The sequence below is a fragment of the Salmo salar genome, chromosome ssa01 (genome assembly GCF_905237065.1).
Source record: "Salmo salar chromosome ssa01, Ssal_v3.1, whole genome shotgun sequence".
Taxonomy (NCBI): Eukaryota; Metazoa; Chordata; class Actinopteri; order Salmoniformes; family Salmonidae; genus Salmo; species Salmo salar.
In genome coordinates, this window is record NC_059442.1 from 108725431 (window position 1) to 108739703 (window position 14273).

Here is a 14273-nt window from a genome sequence, read left to right on the forward strand (position 1 = left end):
AGGAAGGGATAGGTAGATTACTGGTTCTACAGGTACAGAGGAAGGGATAGGTAGATTACTGATTCAACAGACAGGTACAGAGGAAGGGATAAGTAGATTACTGATTCTACTATCAGGTACAGAGGAAGGGATAGGTAGATTACTGGTTCTACAGACATGTACAGAGGAGTGGATAGATAGATTACTGGTTCTACAGGTACAGAGGAGGGGATAGGTAGATTACTGGTTCTACAGACAGGTACAGAGGAAGGGATAGGTAGATTACTGGTTCTCCAGGTACAGTGGAGGGGATAGGTAGATTACTGGTTCTACAGACAGGTACAGAGGAAGGGATAGGTAGATTACTCGTTCTACAGGTACAGAGGAAGGGATAGGTAGATTACTGCTTCTACAGGTACAGAGGAGGGGATTGGTAGATTACTGGTTCTACAGGTACAGAGGAAGGGATAGGTAGATTACTGGTTCTACAGACAGGTACAGAGGAGGGGATTGGTAGATTACTGTTTCTACAGACAGGTACAGAGGAAGGGTTAGGTAGATTACTGGTTCTACAGACAGGTACAGTGGAAGGGATAGGTAGAATACTGGTTCTACAGGTACAGAGGAAGGGATAGGTAGATTACTGTTTCTACAGACAGGTACAGAGGAAGGGATAGGTAGATTACTGGTTCTACAGGTACAGAGGAAGGGATAGGTAGATTACTGGTTCTAATGACAGCTACAGAGGAAAGGATAGGTAGATTACTGGTTCTACAGGTACAGAGGAAGGAATAGGTAGATCACTGGTTCTACAGGTACAGAAAAAGGGATAGGTAGATTACTAGTTCTACAGACAGGTACAGAGGAAGGGATCGGTAGATTACTGGTTCTACAGACAGGTACAGAGGAAGGGATAGGTAGATTACTGGTTCTACAGGTACAGAGGAAGGGATAGGTTGATTACTGGTTCTACCGGTACAGAGGAAGGGATAGGTAGATTACTGGTTCTACAGACAGGTACAGAGGAGGGGATTGGTAGATTACTGGTTCTACAGACAGGTACAGAGGAGAGGATAGGTAGATTCTGGTTCTACAGACAGGTACAGAGGAGGGGATAGGTACATTACTGGTTCTACAGGTACAGAGGAGGGGATAGGTAGATTACTGGTTCTACAGACAGGTACAGAGGAAGGGATAGGTAGATTACTGGTTCTACAGGTACAGAGGAAGGGATAGGTAGATTACTGGTTCTACAGGTACAGAGGAGGGATTGGTAGATTACTGGTTCTACAGGTACAGAGGAGGGGATTGGTAGATTACTGGTTCTACAGGTACAGAGGAGAGGATAGGTAAATTACTGGTTCTACAAACAGGTAGAGAGGAAGGGATAGGTAGATTACTGCTTCTACAGGTACAGAGGAAGGGATAGGTAGATTACTGGTTCTACAGGTACAGAGGAAGGGATAGGTAGATTACTGGTTCAACAGACAGGTACAGAGGAAGGGATAAGTAGATTACTGATTCTACTATCAGGTACAGAGGAAGGGATAGGTAGATTACTGGTTCTACAGACAGGTACAGAGGAGGGGATAGGTAGATTACTGGTTCTACAGACAGGTACAGAGGAGAGGATAGGTAGATTACTGGTTCTACAGACATGTACAGAGGAGTGGATAGATAGATTACTGGTTCTACAGGTACAGAGGAGGGGATAGGTAGATTACTGGTTCTACAGACAGGTACAGAGGAAGGGATAGGTAGATTACTGGTTCTCCAGGTACAGAGGAGGGGATAGGTAGATTACTGGTTCTACAGACAGGTACAGAGGAAGGGATAGGTAGATTACTCGTTCTACAGGTACAGAGGAAGGGATAGGTAGATTACTGCTTCTACAGGTACAGAGGAGGGGATTGGTAGATTACTGGTTCTACAGGTACTGTGGAAGGGATAGGTAGATTACTGGTTCTACAGACAGGTACAGAGGAAGGGATAGGTAGATTACTGGTTCTACAGACAGGTACAGAGGAAGGGTTAGGTAGATTACTGGTTCTACAGACAGGTACAGAGGAAGGGATAGGTATATTACTGGTTCTACAGACAGGTACAAAGGAGGAGATAGGTAGATTACTGGTTCTACAGGTACTGTGGAAGGGATAGGTAGATTACTGGTTCTACAGACAGGTACAGAGGAAGGGATAGGTAAATTACTGGTTCTACAAACAGGTAGAGAGGAAGGGATAGGTAGATTACTGCTTCTACAGGTACAGAGGAAGGGATAGGTAGATTACTGGTTCTACAGGTACAGAGGAAGGGATAGGTAGATTACTGGTTCAACAGACAGGTACAGAGGAAGGGTTAGGTAGATTACTGGTTCTACAGACAGGTACAGTGGAAGGGATAGGTAGAATACTGGTTCTACAGGTACAGAGGAAGGGATAGGTAGATTACTGTTTCTACAGACAGGTACAGAGGACGGGATAGGTAGATTACTGGTTCTACAGGTACAGAGGAAGGGATAGGTAGATTACTGGTTCTAATGACAGGTACAGAGGAAGGGATAGGTAGATTACTGGTTCTACAGGTACAGAGGAAGGAATAGGTAGATTACTGGTTCTACAGGTACAGAAAAAGGGATAGGTAGATTACTAGTTCTACAGACAGGTACAGAGGAAGGGATCGGTAGATTACTGGTTCTACAGACAGGTACAAAGGAGGAGATAGGTAGATTACTGGTTCTACAGGAACAGAGGAGGGGATAGGTAAATTACTGGTTCTACAGACAGGTACAGAGGAAGGGATAGGTAGATTACTGGTTCTACAGGTACAGAGGAAGGGATAGGTTGATTACTGGTTCTACCGGTACAGAGGAAGGGATAGGTAGATTACTGGTTCTACAGACAGGTACAGAGGAGGGGATTGGTAGATTACTGGTTCTACAGACAGGTACAGAGGAGAGGATAGGTAGATTCTGGTTCTACAGACAGGTACAGAGGAGGGATAGGTACATTACTGGTTCTACAGGTACAGAGGAGGGGATAGGTAGATTACTGGTTCTACAGACAGGTACAGAGGAAGGGATAGGTAGATTACTGGTTCTACAGGTACAGAGGAAGGGATAGGTAGATTACTGGTTCTACAGGTACAGAGGAGGGGATTGGTAGATTACTGGTTCTACAGGTACAGAGGAGGGATTGGTAGATTACTGGTTCTACAGGTACAGAGGAGAGGATAGGTAAATTACTGGTTCTACAAACAGGTAGAGAGGAAGGGATAGGTAGATTACTGCTTCTACAGGTACAGAGGAAGGGATAGGTAGATTACTGGTTCTACAGGTACAGAGGAAGGGATAGGTAGATTACTGGTTCAACAGACAGGTACAGAGGAAGGGATAAGTAGATTACTGATTCTACTATCAGGTACAGAGGAAGGGATAGGTAGATTACTGGTTCTACAGACAGGTACAGAGGAGGGGATAGGTAGATTACTGGTTCTACAGGTACAGAGGAGAGGATAGGTAGATTACTGGTTCTACAGACATGTACAGAGGAGTGGATAGATAGATTACTGGTTCTACAGGTACAGAGGAGGGGATAGGTAGATTACTGGTTCTACAGACAGGTACAGAGGAAGGGATAGGTAGATTACTGGTTCTCCAGGTACAGAGGAGGGGATAGGTAGATTACTGGTTCTACAGACAGGTACAGAGGAAGGGATAGGTAGATTACTCGTTCTACAGGTACAGAGGAAGGGATAGGTAGATTACTGCTTCTACAGGTACAGAGGAGGGGATTGGTAGATTACTGGTTCTACAGGTACTGTAGAAGGGATAGGTAGATTACTGGTTCTACAGACAGGTACAGAGGAAGGGATAGGTAGATTACTGGTTCTACAGACAGGTACAGAGGAAGGGTTAGGTAGATTACTGGTTCTACAGACAGGTACAGAGGAAGGGATAGGTATATTACTGGTTCTACAGACAGGTACAAAGGAGGAGATAGGTAGATTACTGGTTCTACAGGTACTGTGGAAGGGATAGGTAGATTACTGGTTCTACAGACAGGTACAGAGGAAGGGATAGGTAAATTACTGGTTCTACAAACAGGTAGAGAGGAAGGGATAGGTAGATTACTGCTTCTACAGGTACAGAGGAAGGGATAGGTAGATTACTGGTTCTACAGGTACAGAGGAAGGGATAGGTAGATTACTGGTTCAACAGACAGGTACAGAGGAAGGGATAAGTAGATTACTGATTCTACTATCAGGTACAGAGGAGAGGAGAGGTAAATTACTGGTTCTACAGACAGGTACAGAGGAAGGGATAGGTAGATTACTGGTTCTACAGGTACAGAGGAAGGGATAGGTAGATTACTGGTTCTACAGACAGGTACAGAGGAAGGGATAGGTAGATTACTGGTTCTACAGACAGGTACAGAGGAAGGGATAGGTAGATTACTGGTTTCTTCAGACAGGTACCGAGGAGGGGATAGGTAGATTACTGGTTCTACAGACAGGTACAGAGGAGGGGATAGGTAGATTACTGGTTCTACAGACAGGTACAGAGGAGGGATAGGTAGAATACTGGTTCTACAGGTACAGAGGAGAGGATAGGTAGATTACTGGTTCTACAGACAGGTACAGAGGAAGGGATAGGTAGATTACTGGTTCTACAGACAGGTACAAAGGAGGAGATAGGTAGATTACTGGTTCTACAGGTACAGAGAGGGGATAGGTAAATTACTGGTTCTACAGACAGGTACAGAGGAAGGGATAGGTAGATTACTGGTTCTACAGGTACAGAGGAAGGGATAGGTAGATTACTGGTTCTACAGGTACAGAGGAAGGGATAGGTAGATTACTGGTTCTACAGACAGGTACAGAGGAAGGGATAGGTAGATTACTAGTTCTACAGACAGGTACAGAGGAGGGATAGGTAGATTACTGGTTCTACAGGTACAGAGGAGGGGATAGGTAGATTACTGGTTCTACAGACAGGTACAGAGGAAGGGATAGGTAGATTACTGTTTCTACAGGTACAGAGGAGGGGATAGGTAGATTACTGGTTCTACAGACAGGTACAGAGGAAGGGATAGGTAGATTACTGGTTCTAAAGGTACAGAGGAAGGGATAGGTAGATTACTGATTCTACAGGTACAGAGGAGGGGATTGGTAGATTACTGGTTCTACAGGTACAGAGGAAGGGATAGGTAGATTACTGGTTCTACAGACAGGTACAGAGGAAGGGATAGGTAGATTACTGGTTTCTTCAGACAGGTACCGAGGAGGGGATAGGTATATTACTGGTTCTACAGACAGGTACAGAGGAGGCGATAGGTAGATTACTGGTTCTACAGACAGGTACAGAGGAGGGGATAGGTAGAATACTGGTTCTACAGGTACAGAGGAGAGGATAGGTAGATTACTGGTTCTACAGACAGGTACAGAGGAAGGGATAGGTAGATTACTGGTTCTACAGACAGGTACAAAGGAGGAGATAGGTAGATTACTGGTTCTACAGGTACAGAGAGGGGATAGGTAAATTACTGGTTCTACAGACAGGTACAGAGGAAGGGATAGGTAGATTACTGGTTCTACAGGTACAGAGGAAGGGATAGGTAGATTACTGGTTCTACAGGTACAGAGGAAGGGATAGGTAGATTACTGGTTCTACAGACAGGTACAGAGGAAGGGATAGGTAGATTACTGGTTCTACAGACAGGTACAGAGGAGGGGATAGGTAGATTACTGGTTCTACAGGTACAGAGGAGGGGATAGGTAGATTACTGGTTCTACAGACAGGTACAGAGGAAGGGATAGGTAGATTACTGTTTCTACAGGTACAGAGGAGGGATAGGTAGATTACTGGTTCTACAGACAGGTACAGAGGAAGGGATAGGTAGATTATTGGTTCTAAAGGTACAGAGGAAGGGATAGGTAGATTACTGGTTCTACAGGTACAGAGGAGGGGATTGGTAGATTACTGGTTCTACAGGTACAGAGGAAGGGATAGGTAGATTACTGGTTCTACAGACAGGTACAGAGGAGGGATTGGTAGATTACTGGTTCTACAGACAGGTACAGAGGAAGGGTTAGGTAGATTACTGGTTCTACAGACAGGTACAGTGGAAGGGATAGGTAGAATACTGGTTCTACACGTACAGAGGAAGGGATAGGTAGATTACTGTTTCTACAGACAGGTACAGAGGAAGGGATAGGTAGATTACTGGTTCTACAGGTACAGAGGAAGGGTAGGTAGATTACTGGTTCTAATGACAGGTACAGAGGAAGGGATAGGTAGATTACTGGTTCTACAGGTACAGAGGAAGGAATAGGTAGATTACTGGTTCTACAGGTACAGAAAAAGGGATAGGTAGATTACTAGTTCTACAGACAGGTACAGAGGAAGGGATCGGTAGATTACTGGTTCTACAGACAGGTACAAAGGAGGGGATAGGTAGATTACTGGTTCTACAGGAACAGAGGAGGGGATAGGTAAATTACTGGTTCTACAGACAGGTACAGAGGAAGGGATAGGTAGATTACTGGTTCTACAGGTACAGAGGAAGGGATAGGTTGATTACTGGTTCTACCGGTACAGAGGAAGGGATAGGTAGATTACTGGTTCTACAGACAGGTACAGAGGAGGGGATTGGTAGATTACTGGTTCTACAGGTACAGAGGAAGGGATAGGTTGATTACTGGTTCTACCGGTACAGATTAAGGGATAGGTAGATTACTGGTTCTACAGACAGGTACAGGGGAGGGGATTGGTAGATTACTGGTTCTACAGACAGGTACAGAGGAGAGGATAGGTAGATTACTGGTTCTACAGAAAGGTACAGAGGAGGGGATAGGTACATTACTGGTTCTACAGGTACAGAGGTGGGGATAGGTAGATTACTGGTTCTACAGACAGGTACAGAGGAAGGGATAGGTAGATTACTGGTTCTACAGGTACAGAGGAAGGGATAGGTAGATTACTGGTTCTACAGGTACAGAGGAGAGGATAGGTAGATTACTGGTTCTACAGACAGGTACAGAGGAAGGGATAGGTAGATTACTGCTTCTACAGACAGGTCCAAAGGAGGAGATAGGTAGATTACTGGTTCTACAGGTACAGAGGAGAGGATAGGTAAATTACTGGTTCTACAAACAGGTAGAGAGGAAGGGATAGGTAGATTACTGCCTCTACAGGTACAGAGGAAGGGATAGGTAGATTACTGGTTCTACAGGTACAGAGGAAGGGTAGGTAGATTACTGGTTCTAATGACAGGTACAGAGGAAGGGATAGGTAGATTACTGGTTCTACAGGTACAGAGGAAGGAATAGGTAGATTACTGGTTCTACAGGTACAGAAAAAGGGATAGTTAGATTACTAGTTCTACAGACAGGTACAGAGGAAGGGATCGGTAGATTACTGGTTCTACAGACAGGTACAAAGGAGGAGATAGGTAGATTACTGGTTCTACAGGAACAGAGGAGGGGATAGGTAAATTACTGGTTCTACAGACAGGTACAGAGGAAGGGATAGGTAGATTACTGGTTCTACAGGTACAGAGGAAGGGATAGGTTGATTACTGGTTCTACCGGTACAGAGGAAGGGATAGGTAGATTACTGGTTCTACAGACAGGTACAGAGGAGAGGATAGGTAGATTACTGGTTCTACAGACAGGTACAGAGGAGGGGATAGGTACATTACTGGTTCTACAGGTACAGAGGAGGGGATAGGTAGATTACTGGTTCTACAGACAGGTACAGAGGAAGGGATAGGTAGATTACTGGTTCTACAGGTACAGAGGAAGGGATAGGTAGATTACTGGTTCTACAGGTACAGAGGAGGGGATTGGTAGATTATTGGTTCTACAGGTACAGAGGAGGGGATTGGTAGATTACTGGTTCTACAGGTACAGAGGAGAGGATAGGTAAATTACTGGTTCTACAAACAGGTAGAGAGGAAGGGATAGGTAGATTACTGCTTCTACAGGTACAGAGGAAGGGATAGGTAGATTACTGGTTCTACAGGTACAGAGGAAGGGATAGGTAGATTACTGGTTCAACAGACAGGTACAGAGGAAGGGATAAGTAGATTACTGATTCTACTATCAGGTACAGAGGAAGGGATAGGTAGATTACTGGTTCTACAGACAGGTACAGAGGAAGGGATAGGTAGATTACTGGTTCTCCAGGTACAGAGGAGGGGATAGGTAGATTACTGGTTCTACAGACAGGTACAGAGGAAGGGATAGGTAGATTACTCGTTCTACAGGTACAGAGGAAGGGATAGGTAGATTACTGCTTCTACAGGTACAGAGGAGGGATTGGTAGATTACTGGTTCTACAGGTACTGTGGAAGGGATAGGTAGATTACTGGTTCTACAGACAGGTACAGAGGAAGGGATAGGTAGATTACTGGTTCTACAGACAGGTACAGAGGAAGGGTTAGGTAGATTACTGGTTCTACAGACAGGTACAGAGGAAGGGATAGGTATATTACTGGTTCTACAGACAGGTACAAAGGAGGAGATAGGTAGATTACTGGTTCTACAGGTACTGTGGAAGGGATAGGTAGATTACTGGTTCTACAGACAGGTACAGAGGAAGGGATAGGTAAATTACTGGTTCTACAAACAGGTAGAGAGGAAGGGATAGGTAGATTACTGCTTCTACAGGTACAGAGGAAGGGATAGGTAGATTACTGGTTCTACAGGTACAGAGGAAGGGATAGGTAGATTACTGGTTCAACAGACAGGTACAGAGGAAGGGTTAGGTAGATTACTGGTTCTACAGACAGGTACAGTGGAAGGGATAGGTAGAATACTGGTTCTACAGGTACAGAGGAAGGGATAGGTAGATTACTGTTTCTACAGACAGGTACAGAGGACGGGATAGGTAGATTACTGGTTCTACAGGTACAGAGGAAGGGATAGGTAGATTACTGGTTCTAATGACAGGTACAGAGGAAGGGATAGGTAGATTACTGGTTCTACAGGTACAGAGGAAGGAATAGGTAGATTACTGGTTCTACAGGTACAGAAAAGGGATAGGTAGATTACTAGTTCTACAGACAGGTACAGAGGAAGGGATCGGTAGATTACTGGTTCTACAGACAGGTACAAAGGAGGAGATAGGTAGATTACTGGTTCTACAGGAACAGAGGAGGGGATAGGTAAATTACTGGTTCTACAGACAGGTACAGAGGAAGGGATAGGTAGATTACTGGTTCTACAGGTACAGAGGAAGGGATAGGTTGATTACTGGTTCTACCGGTACAGAGGAAGGGATAGGTAGATTACTGGTTCTACAGACAGGTACAGAGGAGGGATTGGTAGATTACTGGTTCTACAGACAGGTACAGAGGAGAGGATAGGTAGATTACTGGTTCTACAGACAGGTACAGAGGAGGGATAGGTACATTACTGGTTCTACAGGTACAGAGGAGGGATAGGTAGATTACTGGTTCTACAGACAGGTACAGAGGAAGGGATAGGTAGATTACTGGTTCTACAGGTACAGAGGAAGGGATAGGTAGATTACTGGTTCTACAGGTACAGAGGAGGGGATTGGTAGATTACTGGTTCTACAGGTACAGAGGAGGGGATTGGTAGATTACTGGTTCTACAGGTACAGAGGAGAGGATAGGTAAATTACTGGTTCTACAAACAGGTACAGAGGAAGGGATAGGTAGATTACTGCTTCTACAGGTACAGAGGAAGGGATAGGTAGATTACTGGTTCTACAGGTACAGAGGAAGGGATAGGTAGATTACTGGTTCAACAGACAGGTACAGAGGAAGGGATAAGTAGATTACTGATTCTACTATCAGGTACAGAGGAAGGGATAGGTAGATTACTGGTTCTACAGACAGGTACAGAGGAGGGATAGGTAGATTACTGGTTCTACAGACAGGTACAGAGGAGAGGATAGGTAGATTACTGGTTCTACAGACATGTACAGAGGAGTGGATAGGTAGATTACTGGTTCTACAGGTACAGAGGAGGGGATAGGTAGATTACTGGTTCTACAGACAGGTACAGAGGAAGGGATAGGTAGATTACTGGTTCTCCAGGTACAGAGGAGGGATAGGTAGATTACTGGTTCTACAGACAGGTACAGAGGAAGGGATAGGTAGATTACTCATTCTACAGGTACAGAGGAAGGGATAGGTAGATTACTGCTTCTACAGGTACAGAGGAGGGGATTGGTAGATTACTGGTTCTACAGGTACTGTGGAAGGGATAGGTAGATTACTGGTTCTACAGACAGGTACAGAGGAAGGGATAGGTAGATTACTGGTTCTACAGACAGGTACAGAGGAAGGGTTAGGTAGATTACTGGTTCTACAGACAGGTACAGAGGAAGGGATAGGTATATTACTGGTTCTACAGACAGGTACAAAGGAGGAGATAGGTAGATTACTGGTTCTACAGGTACTGTGGAAGGGATAGGTAGATTACTGGTTCTACAGACAGGTACAGAGGAAGGGATAGGTAAATTACTGGTTCTACAAACAGGTAGAGAGGAAGGGATAGGTAGATTACTGCTTCTACAGGTACAGAGGAAGGGATAGGTAGATTACTGGTTCTACAGGTACAGAGGAAGGGATAGGTAGATTACTGGTTCAACAGACAGGTACAGAGGAAGGGATAAGTAGATTACTGATTCTACTATCAGGTACAGAGGAGAGGAGAGGTAAATTACTGGTTCTACAGACAGGTACAGAGGAAGGGATAGGTAGATTACTGGTTCTACAGGTACAGAGGAAGGGATAGGTAGATTACTGGTTCTACAGACAGGTACAGAGGAAGGGATAGGTAGATTACTGGTTCTACAGACAGGTACAGAGGAAGGGATAGGTAGATTACTGGTTCTACAGACAGGTACCGAGGAGGGGATAGGTAGATTACTGGTTCTACAGACAGGTACAGAGGAGGGGATAGGTAGATTACTGGTTCTACAGACAGGTACAGAGGAGGGGATAGGTAGAATACTGGTTCTACAGGTACAGAGGAGAGGATAGGTAGATTACTGGTTCTACAGACAGGTACAGAGGAAGGGATAGGTAGATTACTGGTTCTACAGACAGGTACAAAGGAGGAGATAGGTAGATTACTGGTTCTACAGGTACAGAGAGGGGATAGGTAAATTACTGGTTCTACAGACAGGTACAGAGGAAGGGATAGGTAGATTACTGGTTCTACAGGTACAGAGGAAGGGATAGGTAGATTACTGGTTCTACAGGTACAGAGGAAGGGATAGGTAGATTACTGGTTCTACAGACAGGTACAGAGGAAGGGATAGGTAGATTACTAGTTCTACAGACAGGTACAGAGGAGGGATAGGTAGATTACTGGTTCTACAGGTACAGAGGAGGGATAGGTAGATTACTGGTTCTACAGACAGGTACAGAGGAAGGGATAGGTAGATTACTGTTTCTACAGGTACAGAGGAGGGATAGGTAGATTACTGGTTCTACAGACAGGTACAGAGGAAGGGATAGGTAGATTACTGGTTCTAAAGGTACAGAGGAAGGGATAGGTAGATTACTGGTTCTACAGGTACAGAGGAGGGATTGGTAGATTACTGGTTCTACAGGTACAGAGGAAGGGATAGGTAGATTACTGGTTCTACAGACAGGTACAGAGGAAGGGATAGGTAGATTACTGGTTTCTTCAGACAGGTACCGAGGAGGGATAGGTAGATTACTGGTTCTACAGACAGGTACAGAGGAGGCGATAGGTAGATTACTGGTTCTACAGACAGGTACAGAGGAGGGATAGGTAGAATACTGGTTCTACAGGTACAGAGGAGAGGATAGGTAGATTACTGGTTCTACAGACAGGTACAGAGGAAGGGATAGGTAGATTACTGGTTCTACAGACAGGTACAAAGGAGGAGATAGGTAGATTACTGGTTCTACAGGTACAGAGAGGGGATAGGTAAATTACTGGTTCTACAGACAGGTACAGAGGAAGGGATAGGTAGATTACTGGTTCTACAGGTACAGAGGAAGGGATAGGTAGATTACTGGTTCTACAGGTACAGAGGAAGGGATAGGTAGATTACTGGTTCTACAGACAGGTACAGAGGAAGGGATAGGTAGATTACTGGTTCTACAGACAGGTACAGAGGAGGGATAGGTAGATTACTGGTTCTACAGGTACAGAGGAGGGGATAGGTAGATTACTGGTTCTACAGACAGGTACAGAGGAAGGGATAGGTAGATTACTGTTTCTACAGGTACAGAGGATGGGATAGGTAGATTACTGGTTCTACAGACAGGTACAGAGGAAGGGATAGGTAGATTATTGGTTCTAAAGGTACAGAGGAAGGGATAGGTAGATTACTGGTTCTACAGGTACAGAGGAGGGGATTGGTAGATTACTGGTTCTACAGGTACAGAGGAAGGGATAGGTAGATTACTGGTTCTACAGACAGGTACAGAGGAGGGGATTGGTAGATTACTGGTTCTACAGACAGGTACAGAGGAAGGGTTAGGTAGATTACTGGTTCTACAGACAGGTACAGTGGAAGGGATAGGTAGAATACTGGTTCTACACGTACAGAGGAAGGGATAGGTAGATTACTGTTTCTACAGACAGGTACAGAGGAAGGGATAGGTAGATTACTGGTTCTACAGGTACAGAGGAAGGGATAGGTAGATTACTGGTTCTAATGACAGGTACAGAGGAAGGGATAGGTAGATTACTGGTTCTACAGGTACAGAGGAAGGAATAGGTAGATTACTAGTTCTACAGGTACAGAAAAAGGGATAGGTAGATTACTAGTTCTACAGACAGGTACAGAGGAAGGGATAGGTAGATTACTGGTTCTACAGACAGGTACAGAGGAAGGGATCGGTAGATTACTGGTTCTACAGGAACAGAGGAGGGGATAGGTAAATTACTGGTTCTACAGACAGGTACAGAGGAAGGGATAGGTAGATTACTGGTTCTACAGGTACAGAGGAAGGGATAGGTTGATTACTGGTTCTACCGGTACAGAGGAAGGGATAGGTAGATTACTGGTTCTACAGACAGGTACAGAGGAGGGGATTGGTAGATTACTGGTTCTACAGGTACAGAGGAAGGGATAGGTTGATTACTGGTTCTACCGGTACAGATTAAGGGATAGGTAGATTACTGGTTCTACAGACAGGTACAGGGGAGGGGATTGGTAGATTACTGGTTCTACAGACAGGTACAGAGGAGAGGATAGGTAGATTACTGGTTCTACAGAAAGGTACAGAGGAGGGATAGGTACATTACTGGTTCTACAGGTACAGAGGTGGGGATAGGTAGATTACTGGTTCTACAGACAGGTACAGAGGAAGGGATAGGTAGATTACTGGTTCTACAGGTACAGAGGAAGGGATAGGTAGATTACTGGTTCTACAGGTACAGAGGAGAGGATAGGTAGATTACTGGTTCTACAGACAGGTACAGAGGAAGGGATAGGTAGATTACTGCTTCTACAGACAGGTCCAAAGGAGGAGATAGGTAGATTACTGGTTCTACAGGTACAGAGGAGAGGATAGGTAAATTACTGGTTCTACAAACAGGTAGAGAGGAAGGGATAGGTAGATTACTGCCTCTACAGGTACAGAGGAAGGGATAGGTAGATTACTGGTTCTACAGGTACAGAGGAAGGGTAGGTAGATTACTGGTTCTAATGACAGGTACAGAGGAAGGGATAGGTAGATTACTGGTTCTACAGGTACAGAGGAAGGAATAGGTAGATTACTGGTTCTACAGGTACAGAAAAAGGGATAGTTAGATTACTAGTTCTACAGACAGGTACAGAGGAAGGGATCGGTAGATTACTGGTTCTACAGACAGGTACAAAGGAGGAGATAGGTAGATTACTGGTTCTACAGGAACAGAGGAGGGGATAGGTAAATTACTGGTTCTACAGACAGGTACAGAGGAAGGGATAGGTAGATTACTGGTTCTACAGGTACAGAGGAAGGGATAGGTTGATTACTGGTTCTACCGGTACAGAGGAAGGGATAGGTAGATTACTGGTTCTACAGACAGGTACAGAGGAGAGGATAGGTAGATTACTGGTTCTACAGACAGGTACAGAGGAGGGGATAGGTACATTACTGGTTCTACAGGTACAGAGGAGGGGATAGGTAGATTACTGGTTCTACAGACAGGTACAGAGGAAGGGATAGGTAGATTACTGGTTCTACAGGTACAGAGGAAGGGATAGGTAGATTACTGGTTCTACAGGTACAGAGGAGGGGATTGGTAGATTATTGGTTCTACAGGTACAGAGGAGGGGATTGGTAGATTAC